Genomic DNA, 8,439 nt, shown 5'->3' on the forward strand with positions numbered 1-8,439 from the left:
ATATATTACATATATATATATATGTATGTATATAATTTTTCAATACTGGGGAATGAACCCAGAACCATTGCACTGAGTTATATCCCCAGTGTGGGAGACCTGGCCAAGGAGTGAATGGTTAAACTGTGAGAACAACCTATGGAGCAAAAACGTGCAGTATCTTTACATAATGTGCCGAGCACAGCACAGTTGGAAAACAGCAGGAAATTTAGATTAGTGAAACATGTTGTGCCTGGTCATTGTCCTCCTTTCCCTGATAGACTGCTTAGCCTTAATACAGTTCCTTGTCTGGGCTGTTTTTCTTCTTTTTTTCCTCTTGTTCTGATGTCCTAAATAAAAGTCGAAGAGTTCTTGGTTTGTGGCTTCTCTCTACAGACTCCCCAATGCTGAGAGCTCTTGTTGGGACAGTCTCTCTGGGCCTTTCAGTGTTCAGACCAAATCTTATCTCTGAGTAATCTTTTCATCCTCTGTGCCACCACAGTCACACTCAGCAACATCTCAACATTTTTTATTTCTTATTTTGAGACTGGATCTTGCCAAGTCACTAAGTTGTCCAGGTAGGAATTGAACTTGACTTCCTATCTCAAGCATCCCAAAGTGCCAGGTATTATAGGCCTATAGCATCAAGCCCAGCTATAATTATTTCTTCAAAACAATGGAGTCTTTGTAAATAGGGAAGAGTGAAGGGGGTGAAGGGAGGGCAGAGATATGGGGAAAAAATAAGAACCAAGACATATGATGTAAAGGTACAAGATCCCAATGATGAATATAACTGTATTGTTTGCTTTAAATGTACCAATAGACTTAACAGGGAAAAAACAACAACAATGGAGAGTCTACCAAAGCAACTATCTATAGAGTATCTACTGAAAAAGACAATTTTGTATTAGTTTTTCTGTAATTTTGCATTTTTGAGATTATTTTAGACTTATAGAAAGTTGCAAAAGAACCTCAGGGAATTTTAGTCTACTCTTCACCCAGAGTCCCCTATTGGTAACATATAATATGACTGTAATATGATCGTTAAAATCAGGGAATGGCTACAATACTACACAGGTTAGGTTTGGATTTCTCTGATTTCCCCATTCCCATCCTTTCTCTGGTTCAGGGTGCAATCCAGGACTCACCTGCCATTGAGCTGTTCCCTCAGTCTTCTCCGACCTGGGACATCTTGCAGTCTTTGTCTCACTTGACATAAAGGTTTTAAAGAGCCCTGATCCGGTAGCTTGTTATTGTCATTCAGTTTGAGTTTATCTGATGTTTCCTCGTGATTGAGAGTGAACTATGCACCTTTGGCAAGAACACCACAGAGATCACGTTGGAGTCTCAGGACATGGTATTGGGGTTGCATGATGCTGACATTTTGGGGGTCTCAAGGCATGGCAGGGCTACATGATGTTGATATGTTGTATTGTCAGTGGTGTTAGCTTTGATGTCTTGGACAAGGAAATTCTGCTTGATTTGTCTGCCTTGAGGTTACTCTTCTTCCCTTTTTCAGTCAACAAATATCTGGGTGGGGGAAGCACTTAGACTTTGCAGGACCCTGTTTCTCCTCAAACATTAGCCCTCTTCTTGTAGCACCTGCCAGTAGATCTTGCCTCCCAGCAATTATTGCTATAGGTTTGACCTGTTGGTGGCTTTATCTTTCCAAATTTTATGAGGACACTTTTTGATAGCCCTGCTTGTATTTCAAAATACTGTTCATGTTCTCAAAAATGTCTTCCCAATAGTAACTTCCAAAGACCCTAAAGGCTATCCCCAAGGTCATCCTTCGTATCTACCGTGTCAACTTTGCCCCCAGATTTCTCACAACTGAAGCTTCATCTTATTGAATCAAACTCTAAAGCTAACCTCAAAGGTGAAACATTACAAAAAATGACCTAATGAACAACAAGAGGGGGGAAAAAAGGAAGCAAGGAAAGAAGAGAGGGAGGGAGGGAAGGAGGGCTGGTCTTGCTCTCAGTATTTCAGTTATTCTTTCCAAGTGGAAGAATCTGCTGCCAGCCATCTTTCTTCTTGGTATTTGTCACCTAATGAAGTTTACATGGATTAATTGAGAATCCATTATTTAAATTTCATTTCAGAAGAAGCTGGGCACTGAGCACCCAGCTGCAGAATTCTCCCCTCTCCTCCTCCAGTTTTGGGCAAGCCCAGCACACACCAGGACCTTAGTTTGATCCCCAGAACTGCCCCCAGAAAAAGTCCTTCTCCAGCTTTTTGATGCTATTTGGAAGTATGCACACCTTTTAAACGATATCATTTAAAATGTGTTGTTGGTATTTCCATCCATGAGTGCTGAATTTAGTGTTTATTAACTAGAACCTTCTTCCAAAGGGCACAGCAGCTTGAGCTCAGAACCACTAGGGTCATGCCCAAGTTGGCCGCAGACCTGCTGCCCCATCCCCAGGGTGGCACTAGGTAACCCTCTCACTAGAACACCTGGCTTCCTGGTTGGTTTCCCAAAAGAAACAGTCCAGGGGAGAGTGATGCCATTAGTCCAAGAGGTGGAGGACTCAGCTATCTTCTACTCCCATTTAAAATACAAAAGGATTCAAGGGAAAAGCCTTGCTACAAAAGGGCCTGGGATGCTCAAGGACGGTGAGTTGCTCAGAACCCACAGGGAAAATAAAATGCTTTTCATCTTCCTGAGAAGATATTTGGAGACAGAGATGGAGAAGAGGACCACTCACAATGTCATCTGCCCAGCCCAAGTGGAGTCGTCATCCTCACCTGGACACATGAGGAAGGTGAGTGGTGTGGGTGCCACTTTAGCTGTCCAAGTTGGGAAATAAGCTGCAACTGTCTGGCTTTTTTTTTTTTTTTCCCTTGGTACCTGCGATCGAACTCAGGTGCTTGTGTTTGCAAGACAGGTAGCATCACCATGGAACTAAATCCCTGGCTGTCTGGTCTTTACAGGAGATGATGGGATCACAAGAAATCAACTTTAGATGACAAGGTGCTCCTCTCTCCAAAAAAGAAAATGAATGTTACTAATGTTAGTTTGTATTTGTTGAGCACTTATGATGTTCAAACACTGTTAGATGAGCTTTCTAAACACAAAACTCATTTAATCCTCACCATCGTCCTAGGAGGTCAGTACTGCTCAGTGTCCCTGTTTCGTGGGGACTTGCCTGAGAGGACACAGTGAGAGTCCTACCTGGCACTCACAGCTTGCTATCTGGAATCAGAGTTGGCATCTCTACCTTCATGTTTTCCTGGATGTAAAATAAATGCCTTCCTGGGCAAATAAAAGGGAAGTGGTACCTTTTGTTATATGAGATGTCAGAGAAGATGCATGGGAAAATTACCCCAGAATCCCTAGTTCCACTCTTTCCTGAGTGTCTTAGTTGTGCTGTCCCAGCTGCCTTGATGTCCTGAATCAATTAAAAATATTTCCTGGGGCCGAAGATTTAGCTCAGTGATTCCGCCTGCCTCACCAAGTGCAGGGTCCCTAGTTCAATCCCGAGTACAAAAAGAAAAAAAATTTTTTTTTCACGGAAGAAGGCTTTCAGAACTCCTTCAAAAAGTGTCAAGAAGGATGGAATAAGTATGATCAAAGTGAGGGGGAATAATTCTGAGGGGGATTCATGGAAATGTGTCTTTTACTGTAATAATTTTTTAATTTAAACATTCACTGTCTTTTTTAGTCACATTTCATAGCTGTCACCTAGATTTCCACACCTTCTTGCTTCAAATATTTGATCCCCCTCCCTCAGTTATCAGCTTTCTGGGGTATCAGGACAAAAGCAGTATTGTGGAATTTATTTATAATAAAACATAAGTGAGCTGGGTGTGGTGGTTCATGCCTACAATCTCAGCTCTCTAAGAGGCGGAGACAAGAGGATTACAAATTAAAGCTCAGCCTGGGCAACTTGGTGACTTAGCAAGATCCTGTTTGAAAACGAATAAAATAAAAAACAACTGGGGATGTAGCTCCGTGTGAAGACCCTGGGTTTAAACCACAGTACTGAAGAAAGGAGGTGGCCATCAGACTCAGTCTCACAGAAACCTTGGCATTACAAGAGAAAAGTGAAGGGTCTGAATCTGGCTGGATCCCTGGCAGGCTCATAGATGAAGACCATGTGCTATGGGCTAGAAAAACCCATCTCAGAGAGAGCCTGGCTTTGTGTAGGGACCCGCCCAGGCTGGAGCTCTGCAACTCCCAACTGTAACTGCCTTCGGAGGCTCCTTTTCTTCATTAATGGCACTGACTCATTGCTGCTCATGCACAGAAGGGCACAAATTAGTGAGGGTAGAGGAATGGAAGCAGCACAGTTCGGTGACCTTCTGGGTGTGGGTGACCGGATTCTAATCCAGGAGTTCTGGCTGGTGCCTTCCAGTGTAAGAAGCCACCCCAGGACCTGATACCAAGTATTACCTGGTTCAATAGGCTGGCACCCAGGTCAGCCCTGAGAGATGGCTTCTCTTTGTTCCCCCACGCCTGGGAGCTCAGGACTCAATGCTTGGAGCCAGAGCCACTGGGTCTGCAGGATTCACTCCCAAGAGGACTTCATTCCCTGTATGCTGCTGGACTGGGTTGGCTGAAAAAGGACTGGACTGACTGTCACAGGTCAACCAGATGCCATCATGTGGTCTTGAAGCATGGTGGGCTGGGGTTCAGTAAGCTTCTCATGTGCACAGCTTAGTGATCCAAGCACGGATGCTCCCCATGGAAAAGGCTGCCTCAGTTTGTCCAAAGCAGTCACAAGTCTGCCCAGATGCAAAGAAGATAGACCCCACTTCACTGTGGTCTGAACATGCTCCTCAAAGTCCCTGTGTTGTTGGAGCCCACATTTCATATGAGGGGATCAAGTGGGGCCTTTAGGGTGTGATGGGGTCATGAGTGCTCTGTCCCCATGGAATAGAATGAAGCCCTTCCAAAAGGGCTGAGGAAGTGGGTTCCTTCCCTGACACTGCTCTGCTCTTCCACTTGCTGAGGATATCACTACTGTCCCCTCCAGAAGGCACAGTGACAAAGTGCCATTTTGGAAACAGAGGCCCTCACCAGCCGTGAAATCTGCCAGGCTCCAGGACTGTGAGGAATACAGGTGTGCTCCTCGGGAATCCCCAACCTCGCCATTTTATTACAGCAACCCAAATTAATTGACACAGCATCTAATGCAAGGAGAGGTGAACAAGGTGTGGCCATATTTTGAAGCTGCCACAATGGGGTACTTTGTGAAACCAGCGACTATGTTTATTTCCCACAAAAATTTTCCAGAAAGCCACATAGACTTTGCTCTGGTAAGCAGTCAGTTGTCAGAGAATAACAGTGAAGAGTAAGCTCCTCCTCTCTGGTGTCCTCACCACCTGTGACTGGGACCCAGGTTAATCTCATTGCTGCTGCTGCTGCTGCTGCTGCTGCTGCTGCTGCTGCTCCTCCTCCTCCTCCTCCTACTCCATCTCCTCTTCTATCTTGGTGCTTTTTTTTTTCTCCTTCTTACCTGGTTTGGAAGTAGTCCAACCTATTTCCATTGTTTTAGTAAAAATCTGACATTGCATATTCACTCCGTAGTCTAATGCTAACATCTTAACATGTCTCGTAGATCATACTCTGGAACATTTAATGCTGGTCACCTACCTCTCAATTGAAATCCTGCAGTCCTTTAGTATTTCAGCACATGCACGCTGGGTCCAGCCCGCCCTGCCAGTCACTGATGAGTGTCCTGTTGTCTGGCTAGACCAGCCAGGAGGTCCCCTGTGGCCCTGCAAGACAGTCGTCCACACACAGAGGGCCTGCTTCTCCCTCCTGAGGCTCTCCTTGTTGCAGGTGCACGTGTTCCTTCTGCAGCAGCCAGAAGAGGGGGCACCAAAGAGCAGCACTCAACCAATGAGGAACAGAAGGTGGTGGCTGGATGCTCTGACTTGCTCACTCTTGGGTGGCAATGCTGAGTGGGAAAGCACGGATTTTCAGAGGATGTCCGGTGGGATGGAACCCTGCCGTGAACATCCTTGTTGTTGCCTTCCTGTTACAAACCGAATGTCCACGTTTCTCCAGAGTTCCTGTGTTGGAATCCTACCCCGCACTGTGATAGTATGAGGAGGTGGAACCCAGGGATGTTGGCTGCATCAGAGGCAGAGCTCTGATGAATCAGATTGGTGCCCTTCTCTAAAGACACAAAAGCACTTTCGCCCCATCACTGTGCTCTCTGCTGTGGGAGGAACAAGCAGAAGTCAGCTGTCTGCAGCCAGAAGTGTCCCTCGTCAGAAGCCAGCCACATCTATCTCAGACTCCAGCCTCCAGTCTGCTGTTCATAAACTGCCAATCTAAATCACGTCAATTTAGCCAAGCAGCACAAAGACTAAGCCAGGTCCCTTCCCTGTTTTGCCATCTCTGCTCCCCTGGCAATGCTTCCTGGAATTGCCCCCAAAATAAATGGCTCTGACCCAAGTATTTGTCTTGGGATCAGTTTGGGGAGGAACCGCAACTAGAACAAGCCTCATAAATTGGCATTTTTGTTATTTTATGTAGAACAAACTTTAGATATATCACGCTTACTAATTTGTTTATCATTTCATCTCTGACCATTCTACTAGAAATATTTTCATTGTTCTTAAAGAATGTGTGTTAGAAGTAACCTGGGGACAACCTGTCTGGCTTTTTGTGTGTGTATAATTGTTGTCTTTTTTTCCAGGCCTAAGGATTGAATCAAGGGGTGTTGTACCATTAAGCTACATCCCCAGCCCTTTTTTGTTTCGTATTTGCAGTGCCAGGGATCAAACCTAGGCATCACACATGCTAAGCAAATGCTTTACCCCTAGGCTACTTCTCCAGTTCCCCAGGCTCTTTTTATTTTAAGACAAGTTCTAACTAAGTTGACCAGGCTAGGCTCAAACTTATGATCCTCCTGCTTCAGCCTCCTGAGCATGTGGGATCACAGACATGTGCTGCAACACCTGGCTCTTCATTTACATTCTTTTTTGGTGGGTATTGAATTCTAGGTTGACATTTACTTTCTTTTTCCTGGCTTCCAGTTAATGTTTTTTTCTTATTCTGGCTTTTATAGTTGATGTTGTCAAATCTGCTGTAACTTTAGTTTGAAGGTCACCTAACTTTTAATCTCTCAGTCTTTGGAATTCTGAAATTCTACTATAATATGTTTGTGCTTAATTGTCTCAGTAAGTTAGGGTTTCATTTTTCTATATTTGTGGATTAATATCTTTCATCAGTTCCAAAAGTCCCCATCTTAATCTGGAGCCTGAGTTTATTTCTTATTTCCCTAATGCCCCTCCTGAATTCAGCACATCACACACACCCTTTAGACATGGAAGCATTGGCTGAGGCCTTGTGCATATATATGCACCAGTTAACTGTTCTCTGTTTTAGCTCACTATTATGTTCACTATTCTTTCCACCCCTATTGAAAGTTTTCTTTTTATCCCATGAACCCAGCAAAAGTCTAATTGTTCCATAGTAGAAGAGCTCTTTAGGGAGTTTAATCCCAAGATAGAAATTATTCTTATGTTTCTGTATGTCTGCTTTACACATTAAGTAACTATAGAATATCCCATAGGAAATGTCCTGTGTGTTCAGGACATTTGTGTGTGTGTTCAATTTTTATGGGTCAACAAATACTTTCCCTTTTTTCCTTAGGAGATAAGCCTCTTCCTTTTCCATTGATGTTATATGTACTATATGACTTGCTTTTGCCAGTAGGTTGTAGGCAGAAGTAACTGCCCCAGTTTCAAAATGATGTTTTAAAAGACACTGGAATTCCTGCCAGTTCTTTTGAATTCTTTGCCCATAAAGCAGTGTGTCTATGATGGCCACTCCTCCTTCACCCTACATCTCCAAATGAAAGACAGATAAAGTCTGCTTATAACCTAGAGCAGACTCATTACATCAGAGTCACACATATGTGGCAAGAACAAAAAATGTTGCTTTGAATTACTGAAATTTGGGGAAATTTGTGCAGCTATATTTTCGCCGAGAAGATACATAATTCAACATGTCTGTACATTTCAAATAGTACTGTCCTTTGTACATATATTCGTGCATGCATATTAAGTGGGGTAGGGGTGCCTTGTAAATTTTCAGACTCCAAAGCAGAACAAAATATTTATATTGAGTGAGGCCCCTTCCTTAACGCTAAGTGGGACCATTTTCCAATCAAGCAGATGTGAGGTACAAAGACACTTTTTATCGTTACTGGGGAAATGTTTCAGATTGAGATGTTAAATAGCCTACTTAATGCTGAACAGCATTATCTTTATTAGAGATACAGACCACCTCTAGTGAGATTATGAAGACAGTAACTGATCTTTTTTTCCTGAGATTCTGGACCCTGGACACACAAAAGGAAGAGAAAGCCAAAAAGATTCCCATTTCAGGAGTGGAACATGGGTCATCAAAGTTAATGCTGGGAGGGAATCCTGCGTGAAGGATCACAGGTGGAATAGATGAATAATAGTAACTAATGTTCCCATTCATTCATGTAT

The sequence above is a fragment of the Fukomys damarensis genome, unplaced genomic scaffold, assembly GCF_012274545.1.
Source record: "Fukomys damarensis isolate Sample0158 unplaced genomic scaffold, DMR_v1.0_HiC HiC_scaffold_7, whole genome shotgun sequence".
In the NCBI taxonomy this organism is placed as follows: Eukaryota; Metazoa; Chordata; class Mammalia; order Rodentia; family Bathyergidae; genus Fukomys; species Fukomys damarensis.